Source organism: Pseudophryne corroboree, chromosome 2 (genome assembly GCF_028390025.1).
Source record: "Pseudophryne corroboree isolate aPseCor3 chromosome 2, aPseCor3.hap2, whole genome shotgun sequence".
NCBI lineage: Eukaryota > Metazoa > Chordata > Amphibia > Anura > Myobatrachidae > Pseudophryne > Pseudophryne corroboree.
In genome coordinates, this window is record NC_086445.1 from 392,466,470 (window position 1) to 392,479,246 (window position 12,777).

General features: G+C 45.6%; 1 long non-coding RNA gene across 3 annotated transcripts in view; it reads right to left on the reverse strand.

The window, feature by feature from the left end:
• The window catches only part of LOC135050824 (uncharacterized), an 89,634-nt gene that overhangs the window by 15,717 nt on the left and 61,140 nt on the right, over positions 1-12,777 (reverse strand). For all 3 annotated transcript variants that reach the window (XR_010241854.1, XR_010241853.1, XR_010241852.1), the window contains exon 2: positions 4,470-4,725. This is a non-coding gene — a long non-coding RNA (uncharacterized LOC135050824). The remainder of the gene's footprint in view (positions 1-4,469; positions 4,726-12,777) is intronic.

Here is a 12,777-nt window from a genome sequence, read left to right on the forward strand (position 1 = left end):
TAGTGCCACTTACACAAAATCCCCCCTGTAGTAGTGCTGCTTACACAAAATACCCCTAGTAGTGCCGCTTACACAAAATGCCTCCTTAGTTGTGCCACTTACACAAAATCCCCCCTGTAGTAGTGCTGCTTACACAAAATGCTCCCTTAGTCGTGCCGCTTACACAAAATCCCCCCGTAGTAGTGCCGCTTACACAAAATGCCCCCTGTAGTAGTGCCGCTAACACAAAATCCCACCATCTAGTAGTTCTGCTTACACAAAATGCCCCATTAGTAGTGCCGCTTACACAAAATGCCCCTTGTAGTAGTGCCACTTACACAAAATCCCCCCTGTAGTAGTGCTGCTTACAGAAAATACCCCCTGTAGTAGTGCCGCTTACACAAAATCCCTACTGTAGTAGTGACGCTTACACAAAATCCCCCCTGTAGTAGTGCTGCTTACACAAAATCCCCCCTGTAGTAGTGCCGCTTACACAAAATACCCTCTGTAGTAGTGCTGCTTACACAAAATGCCCCCTTAGTAGTGCCACTTACACAAAATCCCCCCTGTAGTAGTGCTGCTCACACAAAATACCCCTAGTAGTGCCACTTACTCAAAATGCCCCCTTAGTTGTGCAACTTTCACAAAATCCCCCCTGTAGTAGTGCTGCTTACACAAAATGCCCCCTTAGTAGTGCCGCTAACACAAAATCTCCCCGTAGTAGTGCCGCTTACACAAAATGCCCCCTTAGTAGTGCCACTTACACAAAATGCCCCCTTAGTAGTGCCGCTTACACAAAATCCCCCCGTAGTAGTGCTGCTTACACAATATCCCACCCTGTACTAGTGCCGCTTACACAAAATGCCCCCTTAGTAGTGCCACTTACACAAAATCCCCCCTGTAGTAGTGCCGCTTACACAAAATCCCCCCTGTAGTAGTGCCGCTTACACAAAATAATCTCTGTAGTAGTGCCGCTTACACAAAATGCCCCCTTAGTAGTGCCACTTACACAAAATCCCCCCTGTAGTAGTGCTGCTTGCACAAAATACCCCTAGTAGTGCCGCTTACACAAAATGCCCACTTAGTTGTGCCACTTACACAAAATCCCCCCTGTAGTAGTGCTGCTTACACAAAATGCCCCCTTAGTAGTGCCGCTTACACAAAATGCCCCCTTAGTAGTGCCGCTTACACAAATTCCCTCCCCCCCATAGTAGTGCTGCTTACACAATATCCCACCCTGTACTAGTGCCGCTTACACAAAATGCCCCCTGAAGTAGTGCCGCTAACACAAAATCCCACCATCTAGTAGTGCTGCTTACACAAAATGCCCCCTTAGTAGTGCTGCTTACATAAAATGCCCCCTTAGTAGTGCAGCTTACAGAAAATCCCCCCCCGTAGTAGTGCCGCTTACACAAAATGCCCCTTGCAGTAGTGCCGCTTACACAAAATACCCCCTGTAGTAGTGCCGCTTACACAAAATCCCCCCTGTAGTAGTGATGCTTACACAAAATACCCCTAGTAGTGCCGCTTACACAAAATGCCCACTTAGTTGTGCCACTTACACAAAATCCCCCCTGTAGTAGTGCTGCTTACACAGAATGCCCCCTTAGTAGTGCCGCTTACACAAAATGCCCCCTTAGTAGTGCCACTTACACAAAATCCCCCCTGTAGTAGTGCTGCTTACACAAAATACCCCTAGTAGTGCCGCTTACACAAAATGCCCACTTAGTTGTGCCACTTACACAAAATCCCCCCTGTAGTAGTGCTGCTTACACAAAATGCCCCCTTAGTAGTGCCGCTTACACAAAATCCCCCCCTATAGTAGTGCTGCTTACACAATATCCCACACTGTACTAGTGCAGCTTACACAAAATGCCCCCTGTAGTAGTGCCGCTAACACAAAATCCCACCATCTAGTAGTGCTGCTTACACAAAATGCCCCCTTAGTAGTGCTGCTTACATAAAATGCCCCCTTAGTAGTGCCGCTTACAGAAAATCCCCCCCCCGTAGTAGTGCCGCTTACACAAAATGCCCCTTGTAGTAGTGCCACTTACACAAAATCCCCCCTGCAGTAGTGCCGCTTACACAAAATACCCCCTGTAGTAGTGCCGCTTACACAAAATCCCCCCTGTAGTAGTGATGCTTACACAAAATCCCCCCTGTAGTAGTGCCGCTTACACAAAATCCCCCCAGTAGTAGTGACGCTTACACAAAATCCCCCCTGTAGTAGTGCTGCTTACACAAAATACCCCTAGTAGTGCCGCTTACACAAAATGCCCCCTTAGTAGTGCTGCTTACACAAAATCTCCCCATAGTAGTGCCGCTTACACAAAATCCCCCCTGTAGTAGTGCCGCTTACACAAAATACCCCTAGTAGTGCCGATTACACAAAATGCCCCCTTAGCAGTGCCACTTACACAAAATCCCCCCTGTAGTAGTGCTGCTTACACAAAATCCCCCCTGTAGTAGTGCCGCTTACACAAAATACCCCTAGTAGTGCCGATTACACAAAATGCCCCCTTAGCAGTGCCACTTACACAAAATCCCCCCTGTAGTAGTGCTGCTTACACAAAATCCCCCCTGTAGTAGTGCCGCTTACACAAAATCCCCCCAGTAGTAGTGCTGCTCACACAAAATACCCCTAGTAGTGCCGCTTAGACAAAATGCCCCCTTAGTAGTGCCGCTTACACAAAATCCCCCCCATAGTAGTGCTGCTTACACAATATCCCACCCTGTACTAGTGCCGCTTACACAAAATGCCCCCTGTAGTAGTGCCGCTAACACAAAATCCCACCATCTAGTAGTGCTGCTTACACAAAATGCCCCCTTAGTGGTGCCGCTTACATAAAATATCCCCTTAGTAGTGCCGCTTACAGAAAATCCCCCCCCCCCGTAGTAGTGCCGCTTACACAAAATGCCCCTTGTAGTAGTGCCACTTACACAAAATCCCCCCTGCAGTAGTGCCGCTTACACAAAATCCCCCCTGTAGTAGTGCCGCTTACACAAAATCCCCCCTGTAGTAGTGCTGCTTACACAAAATGCCCCCTTAGTAGTGCCGCTTACACAAAATCCCCCCGTAGTGGTGCCGCTTACACAAAATGCCCCCTTAGTAGTGCCGCTTACACAAAATCCCCCCGTACTAGTTGTGCCTTTCTGTAGATATCTAACACGCTCACTGTCTACCCTATCTGTGTCACCCCTGTCTGTCTGCCCTCCCCTTTTTAATATCAGCTATCACGAGCAGGGACCTTCTCTTACTTAAACTAGTAGTGCTGCTTACACAATATCCCACCCTGTACTAGTGCCGCTTACACAAAATGCCCCCTTATTAGTACCACTTACACAAAATCCCCCCTGTAGTAGTGCCGCTTACACAAAATGCCCCCTTAGTAGTGCCAGTTACACAAAATCCCCCCTGTAGTAGTGCTGCTTACACAAAATGCCCCCTTAGTAGTGCCGCTTACACAAAATGCCCCCTTAGTAGTGCCGCTTACACAAAATCCCCCCCATAGTAGTGCTGCTTACACAATATCCCACCCTGTACTAGTGCCGCTTACACAAAATGCCCCCTGTAGTAGTGCCGCTAACACAAAATCCCACCATCTAGTAGTGCTGCTTACACAAAATGCCCCCTTAGTGGTGCCGCTTACATAAAATGCCCCCTTAGTAGTGCCGCTTAAAGAAAATCCCCCCCCCGTAGTAGTGCCGCTTACTCAAAATGCCCCTTGTAGTAGTGCCACTTACACAAAATCCCCCCTGCAGTAGTGCCACTTACACAAAATACCCCCTGTAGTAGTGCCGCTTACACAAAATCCCCCCTGTAGTAGTGATGCTTACACAAAATCCCCCCTGTAGTAGTGCCGCTTACACAAAATCCCCCCAGTAGTAGTGACGCTTACACAAAATCCCCCCTTTAGTAGTGCTGCTTACACAAAATACCCCTAGTAGTGCCGCTTACACAAAATGCCCCCTTAGTAGTGCTGCTTACACAAAATACCCCTAGTAGTGCCGCTTACACAAAATGCCCCCTTAGTAGTGCTGCTTACACAAAATCTCCCCAAAGTAGTGCCACTTACACAAAATCCCCCCTGTAGTAGTGCCGCTTACACAAAATACCCTCTTAGTAGTACCACTTACACAAAATCCCCCCCGTAGTAGTGCTGCTTACACAAAATACCCCTAGTAGTGCCGATTACACAAAATGCCCCCTTAGCAGTGCCACTTACACAAAATCCCCCCCTGTAGTAGTGCCACTTACATAAAACTTCACCTGTGGTAGTGCCGCTTACACACATTTTGCCCACCCAGTCACACATACATACACACACACACACACACACACACACAGATACACACACATACAGATACACCCACACACATACATACACAAACAAACAGATACACACATATACAAACAGATACACAAACATATACACACACACCCAGATACACACACACTTTCTCAAGCTCACTCTTTTTCATCTTCTTACCAAAAGGAAGTCTGGCTGGCCAGAGCTGTCCATCCTCCTGTTCCTCCTCATGATCAGCCTGGTCCCTTGTACCGCCGCCCCTCTGTTCCGTGTAACTCTGCCCCCTTTTCGGTCTTCCTGCACAGTGAGTAAACACTGAGCGCTGTCACACAGTTAGGGAGGGGAAGAGGACGCTTAAAGCTGCCGGCGCCGTTGCCTGTCACAATGTGATAGGCGCAACAGCTGGCAGCAGCAGGGGGAACAGGCGGCAGAGCAGCTGAGGAAAAATAAATGAAAACATTTAGCTATGTTTAAAAGGTATTAGTATTAAACATTCTACAGTATAAACTAATCCTTACATAATGTGCAAATGGTCTTAGAAACACAAATACTGATTGTTGGGTTGTAGTCAGCACATAGGGTCTTTTTCAGGTCTGTTAACAAACCAAGTAAGCACACTAATGGACAAAACGATGGTGCACTGCAGGTGGGGCAGATGTAACATGTGCAGAGAGAGTTAGATTTGGGTGGGGTGTGTTCAAACTGAAATCTAATCTGCAGTGTAAAAATAAAGCAGCCAGTATTTACTATCTGCAGAAACAATATAACCCACCCAAATCTAAATATTTCTGCACATGTTACATTTCCCCCAACTGTAGAGCAACATGGTTTTGCCCATTAGTGTGCTTTTTGGTATGCTAACAAACCTGAACATTCCTCATAGCGCACATTACCAAATGACCCATTCTTAAGGGCCCAACATGCATAACGACCTGCCGCAGAGCTGCCCGACGGCCAAAGTTTCTTCACTCCCCCCGTCACCCGGCTCCATAGCACTGCATGCTAATATGGAAGAGATTGTCGATATGGCACCACAAGGTATCCGCAGCGCCCAATTACAGAGTACATAGTTCTGTGTGGTGTAAACGGTGCTGTGCGGTGTAAATGGGAGCCGGGTCGATGCGACCCATTTCCCGTTCACTGTATGTGGACGGGCGGCGCTTGGAGATCATGTGATCTCAAAGCGGCGCCCCGCCACAACACCGCTAACGTCACCTACCCAGCAATATGGCGGGTTGCTTACATCGGCGGTGGGGCGCCTGAGGTGGGTCGCACCCTGGGAGTTCCCATGTCAGGCTCCCGGATGCGACCTGCCTCAGGCGGTCTGAAAGGAGTATTAAGACAATGTTGTGCCTTTCTGTAGATATCTAACACGCTCACTGTCTACCCTATCTGTGTCACCCCTGTCTGTCTGCCCTCCCCTTTTTAATATCAGCTCTCACGAGCAGGGACCTTCTCTTACTTAAACTATCTTCTACTCCATACTCCCTTTGATGACACCAAATGCTGCTGTTTTCTGGAACCCTGATACTTATTTCAGTGTCTTCTGCTGATGCAGTTATGTTAATATACCTGGTACTTGTCCTATATTGTCACTGTTTTCTTGTTTTGCTTATTTGTTTATGTACTCTGTAATTGGGCACTGCTGATACCTTGTGGCGCTATACAAATAAAGGGTAATAATAATAATAAGAAGAATAACAACATGTGGTGCACAGGATATACAGTTTAGTTCATGCTGTTTGGTGCAGGAGTTTGGTTGTATATGAGAAAAGAGGCACACAAAAAAATATGTCAAAGGACTATGGGGATCATTCCGAGTTGTTCGCTCGTTGCCGATTTTCGCTATATTGCGATTAGTCGCTTACTGCGCATGCGCAATGTTCGCAGAGCGCATGCGCTTAGTTATTTTACACAAAAGTTAGGTATTTTACTCACGGCATAACGAGGATTTTTCATTGTTCTGGTGATCGTACTGTGATTGACAGGAAGTGGGTGTTTCTGGGCGGAAACTGGCCGTTTTCTGGGAGTGTGCGAAAAAACGCTGGCGTTTCTGGGAAAAACGCGGGAGTGTCTGAGGAAACGGGGGAGTGTCTGGGCGAACGCTGGGTGTGTTTGTGACGTCAAACCAGGAACGAAACTGACTGAACTGATCGCAATCTAGGAGTAAGTCTGGAGCTACTCAGAAACTGCTAAGAAATTTCTATTCGCAATTCTGCTAATCTTTTGTTCGTAATTCTGCTATGCTAAGATACACTCCCAGAGGGCAGCGGCTTAGCGTGTGCTAAAAGCAGCTAGCGAGCGAACAACTCGGAATGAGGGCCTATATTGTGTCAAAACACTTTGGGGCATATTTATCACAAATGTGATAAATGTGATAAATTTTCCCAATCCACAATACAATCATTGAATATATCACAGGAATTTATCAATTATTGCATGCAGGGAAAGAGCTTGCGAAAAAGCTCTGTCCTTGTGAATCCGCTTAAAATAGCCTGAGATTGTACCGATATTTCCACCGGCTAGCATGTCATTTGTTGCTATTTTTTGATATGTAAATCATATTGATATTTATTGTTACAAAGTGCTCTGACACAATCGATTTCTATTTTTGTGTGTGCCTCTTTTTTTATATACAATACAACCAAACCCTCACACCAAACAGCATCCACGCTAGAGCCTTAAGTATCACACAATAGTGACTCACTGCTTCTGTATACTATATTCTCAGGAGGCTGGACACTTCTAGTTATAGCAGCATCTTAAGATCTAGCTTTCAGTGTAGAAGTACCCCTAAACTTCAGAAACACTCAATTACCAATAAACATAGGGGTATATTACTAGTGTACATATCCTATGATACTGAGAAATCATTGCTATAAAACACACAAAGCAAAATAATTAGATCGTAACAAGGGGTGTGTGAGCAGTGGCCTAACACAGGGCTCTGGGAGCAGCACTGTGGCTGCCCCATGGCACCTGCATGCAGTACCAGATTAAAGTATGGGCGACAGGGGCAGTCATCCCAAGGCCCCAACACACAGCGGTTTGAATCGGGGGAGTCTTCGGCAGCTCAGCTGTCCATTAACAGCAGCCGCCGGGGGCTCCTCCATGTAATGTGAGTCATGTGTGTGACCGTCCAGTGGAGCACTGGCAGTGTATGTGCTCTGGGACTCCGGGAGGCTCAGGGCCGTGCATTGGGGAAGAAAGGAGGAAGAAGCAGAGCGCCGGTATAATCCTGGGGGCATAAGTTCCACCCTCTTCCCGCCTTTCAGTTTCATTTATCCGTCTCCCTAGCTCACGCTGGGCGGGATGTACTTAGCTTAGAAAAGTGATAATTTCACTGTGATAAAGTACCAGCCAATCAGCTCCTAACTGCCATGTCACAGGCTGGGTTTGAAAAATGACAGGTAGGAGGTGATTGGCTGGGACTTTATCACAGTGAAATTATCACTTTTCAAGGCTTAGTACATCCCGCCCTCTCTGTTGTCATAGGGGAGGAGAGAGCGGCCTGCGGACCAGGGCAGAGCTGGCAGAGCAGCAGCACCCGGGGCACCAGGGAAGAAATCAGGCCTGCAGGTCAGGGGGCATTTGGGTTAGGTAGACAGTGCAAGCTCACTACTGTGTAAGAAAACTGCGGACACTGGCTGGTGGGAAGTGTATGGAGGAAGAGGGAGAAGATTTAGAAAGATAGAGGACTGTGGGGGTAAGTACAGGAGGGGAAAGAGAGAGGACTGTGGGGGTAAGTATAGGAGGGGGTGGGTAGAGGACTGTGGGGTAAGTACAGACAGGAATGGGGTAAATAAAGGACTGTAGGGGTAAAGAGGATGGTAGTGGGTAGACAGAAGTAATGAGGTTAGATATAGTTGATGGAAGGAGAAGGTGTGTGTGTGCGCGCGTGTGCGTGTGTGTGTGTGCGCGCGCGCGTGCACTCTGAGTCATAGTAGTGGGGGCCCCCACAACTTTTTTGCCCCTGGCCCCCACCGCCCTTAATCCGGCCCTGCCTGCATGTGGCTTGCAAGGTGCCCTAAATGGTAAGCTGCAGCCAGCTGCGCTACCACAGAATTGCCCAGAGTGCTCTGTGCAGACACCCTGCAGCCTGCAGACGATCCAGGCCAATCTTTACATCTCACTGCTGATAGCCGGACAGGGAGCTCTGCAGCCTTGTTATGGTACTGATGGCAAATATAATATTTAAGAGTTTATACTCCACATACTTTTAGTTGTATTATGAACAGTCTGCGGAAACTGACAATTGCAAGTTTGGTTTTGCTATCATTATTATTCTTATAGCATTATATAATCACAGATTTTTTTCCACAGACTTATTATATATATTCCCATGCTACTTATTAAATTGAAAGTGGAAACTAAAAAATTACCCATTTTGGAAATTGATGCTGAATTTAACCTTATTTATGTCCTAATTTAATGAAGACACACAAAATTATATTTACATACCTTAAGTAAAGTTAAAGAAATCTCGAAACCAATAGCTAATTGATGTGAAGTATACTGTGATTCAATATCTAAAGCCAAGTGAACCATTAAAGGAACACTATGAAAAATCAATTTTCTCATAAATGGTCCAAATCGTTACTTAAACATTTTTCTCAGTTCATCTCTAGTACAATAGATTTTTTTTTTTTTTTGAAGCAGATAAAATGTCCAAGGTGAAATGCAACAGGAAATTGAATGTAATGTTGGTAAGTCATAAAATAGAATCTTAGGTCCTAACAGGCATACATAAAAGCAGACTATAATGTATAACATTGCACAATGAAGAGAATAGGAGATGGAGCAAGATAAAACATCCAGTTTCCTGGGACTTTTTAAACCTCAGATTGTGTAACATGGATAACAAGCAAGATTTTATTATTTCCTAAAGGTTCATCTTCTGAACAAGGGCAGAATAGGTGGCAAACAATTCTGGCATTTACTAAACAGTATAACGGAAGTTCAAGTTCAATGTCTATTTAGTAAGCGTGTTTCATAAATTTATAACATTTAGGCATATTTACTGTATCATTTTTTTTACTAAAATAATCAAAAAACATTATGTTTTCACCCTCTTTTCACATTATTTTAGCTTCACTTGAATGTACAGTATAAGATAGCTTTTGGAGGAGATTTTGCTAAATTCTCCTACATGCCCTAAAACTCATATCAAACCCTGCTCGCATTTTCCATAGCTGTAATAGAAAATGCTATCAGGTCAGATTATCCATTGTCAAATTGTGAAATAATATTTAGGTAGCCTCACTAAACTAACGCCATCCTGCCCCCTGCCTGCTTCCTATTCATGAATTCATTTTCAACTGCCATACCTAGTGTTAACCCCACTGTACTCTTATTGGGGATTCACACATATCGATGTGTACAGGGATGTGTGCTGAGCGATCTAGCATACAACGTTCAGCACACATCCCTCCCCCGCTCAGCACACACTGGTGCTGAGCAATGTGGGGGGGGGGGGGGAGCTCACTTCATCCAACATCAGAATTTGATAAAAAGTTTATTGCTACAAACAGATTTAAAATAGCGGTTATGGTTGTAAAGTTGCAATACTTTTTTTGTTGCAGGTAACTGAAGATGGCTTTGACAAAAGAGGGGAGAATTGAGGTCATTTTGATGTCTGGAGAATAAAGTTTCCGTGTCATAGCTGCAGATTTTAACAACCAGTACCCAGATCTCCAATTTCACATAACACTGTCAGGTGCCTAATTTCCAAATTCCGAGAAACTGGGACTGTGGCTGACATGTCACGGAGTGGTTGTCCAAAAAGTGCTACTAACGAGACAACGTCAACAATGGTTTTGGCATCTTTCGTGAAGAGCCCACAATGCAGCACATGACATTTGTCAGCAGAATGACCTCAATTCTCTCCTCTTTTGTCAAAGCCATCTTCAGTTACCTGCAACAAAAAAAGTGTTGTTTGACATGTAGATGACCGCCTTTCCATTTGAAAAAACTGACTTATATTCAATATGGCCAATTTCAAGATGGCGCCCATGTTCGGTACATAACCTAAAAGATAGCCCACCTCACCCATACCTTACTGGAGTATTAAGTTTTCCCATTTCCTGCACAGTTTGTGAAATAAAAATGTGTACTGCGACTTTTGAATCACCCTGTAGTTTGAGCTGCAGAACATATAATAAAAAGTGGCAGTAACTCCTCCTTAAAGCCTAAATTCAGCTATATTACTGCTGTGGCAGTCAGGTAGCAGCCCATTCAGGATTTAGGCCCTCATTCCTCTTGGATTGCTGATTACCGAAAATCGCTTTGTGGCAATCGTGCATGTGTGGACCTAGACAGTGCGATCGCATCCCTGAAGGATGTGATGGCACTGTGATTGACAGTGAGGGTCTGGTGTTTTCTGTGTAGATATGCCAAGATATTACATTAAGAAGATAAATAACCGGTGTTGTCTGATATCTTAGACCATAGTTGAGTTAAGCTGCGTACACATGGTGCGACCCATGTGGCAGCCGATACTGACTATATTGACGCTGGAGACATGAGCCTCCGATATAGACAGTATTGGCCATGCCTGCACCCACTATTTTTCATTACGATGCCGATCCTGTGGGACCACGCATCGGCATAGCGAGGTGCATACACATGGGTGGTCATTCCAAGTTGATCGCAGCCAGCAACTTTTTGCTGCTGCTGCGATCAACTAGTACACGCCTATGGGGGAGTGTATTTTAGCTTAGCAGGGCTGTGATCACTTGTGCAGTCCTGCTAAGCTAAAAAAATATTCAAGCAGAAGTTGACCAGCACTATACCTACTTACCCTGTGTGACGATCTCTGCGATGCTGAAGCCGCCTCTGACGTCAGACATCCACCCTCTGTTCTTCTGGACACGCCTGCGTTTTCCTTACCACTCCCCGAAAACGTCAGCCAACGGTACGGATCCGCCCTGGAACGCCTTCTTCCTGTCAATCTTCTTTGCGGTCGGCTCTGCGACCGCTTCCTTCGGTAGACGCGAAGTAACCCGGCGACCCCTGTCGCCGGGCAACATCGCGCACGCACACTGCGGCCGCCACGCATGCGGATTCCGTACCCGTTCGCACAGCAGTGAAAAACCGCTGCGTGCGAACGGGTCGGAATGACCCCCATGGTGCTTTATGCACTATATTTACTTCTGATATGGATATATAGACCATATTGGAGGTAAAATCGCACCATGTGTATGCATCTTAATATTCTTGTTTGTAATTTATTTTGTTTGTTATTTATTTATTTATTTATTTATTTATTTGTTACTTTTATAATAAAGTGTAAGTTAATTTATACTCAATTGGTTACCTGTCAACTATTTCCTTTGATCAGCAGAATGAAAAACCCACACAATACAGTATTTAAATAGTGTAAGTTGTATGTATTACTCTGAGCAATACCTGTTATAGAATATTGGGGGTAATTTAGAGTTGATCGCAGCAGCAAATTTATAAGTAGTTAGGCAAAACCTAAGGGGTAATTCAGACCTGATCGCTTCTGTGCATGTTCGCAATGATTAGGTATGAAGTGCGCATGCACCGGCACCTCAGTGCGCTGGTGCATGGCAGGTTATTTTGTTTCTATGCAGGGTAAATACTGGCTGCTTTATTTTTACACTGCAATTTAGATTTCAGTTTGAACACACCCCTCCCAAATCCAACTCTCTCTGCACATGTTATATCTGTCCCACCTACAGTGCATATGGTTTTGCCCAACTGCTAACAAATTTGCTGATGCAATAAACTCTGAATTAGGCCCGTTGGGGGTAATTCAGACCTGATCGCTCGCTAGCATTTTTTGCAGCGCTGCGATCAGGTAAGAACTGCGCATGCATATGCACCGCAATGCATAGGCGCGTCGCATAGGTACAAAGCAGATCACCGCTCTTCGATGAGTTTGTGCAAAGAATCCATTCACACGGGCGATCGCAAGGAGATTGACAGGAAGAAGCCGTTTGTGGGTGGTAACTGACCGTTTTCTGGGAGTGGTTGAAAAAAATAAGATTTTACTCACCGGTAAATCTATTTCTCGTAGTCCATAGTGGATGCTGGGGACTCCGTAAGGACCATGGGGAATAGCGGCTCCGCAGGAGACTGCGCACAGCTAAGAAAGATTTAGGACTACCTGGTGTGCACTGGCTCCTCCCACTATGACCCTCCTCCAGACCTCAGTTAGGATTCTGTGCCCGGAAGAGCTGACACAATAAGGAAGGATTTTGAATCCCGGGTAAGACTCATACCAGCCACACCAATCACACCGTATAACTCGTGATATGATACCCAGTTAACAGTATGAACATAACAGAGCCTCTCAACAGATGGCTCAACAATAATCCTTTTAGTTAACAATAACTATATACAAGTATTGCAGACAGTCCGCACTTGGGACGGGCGCCCAGCATCCACTACGGACTACAAGAAATAGATTTACCGGTGAGTAAAATCTTATTTTCTCTGACGTCCTAGTGGATGCTGGGGACTC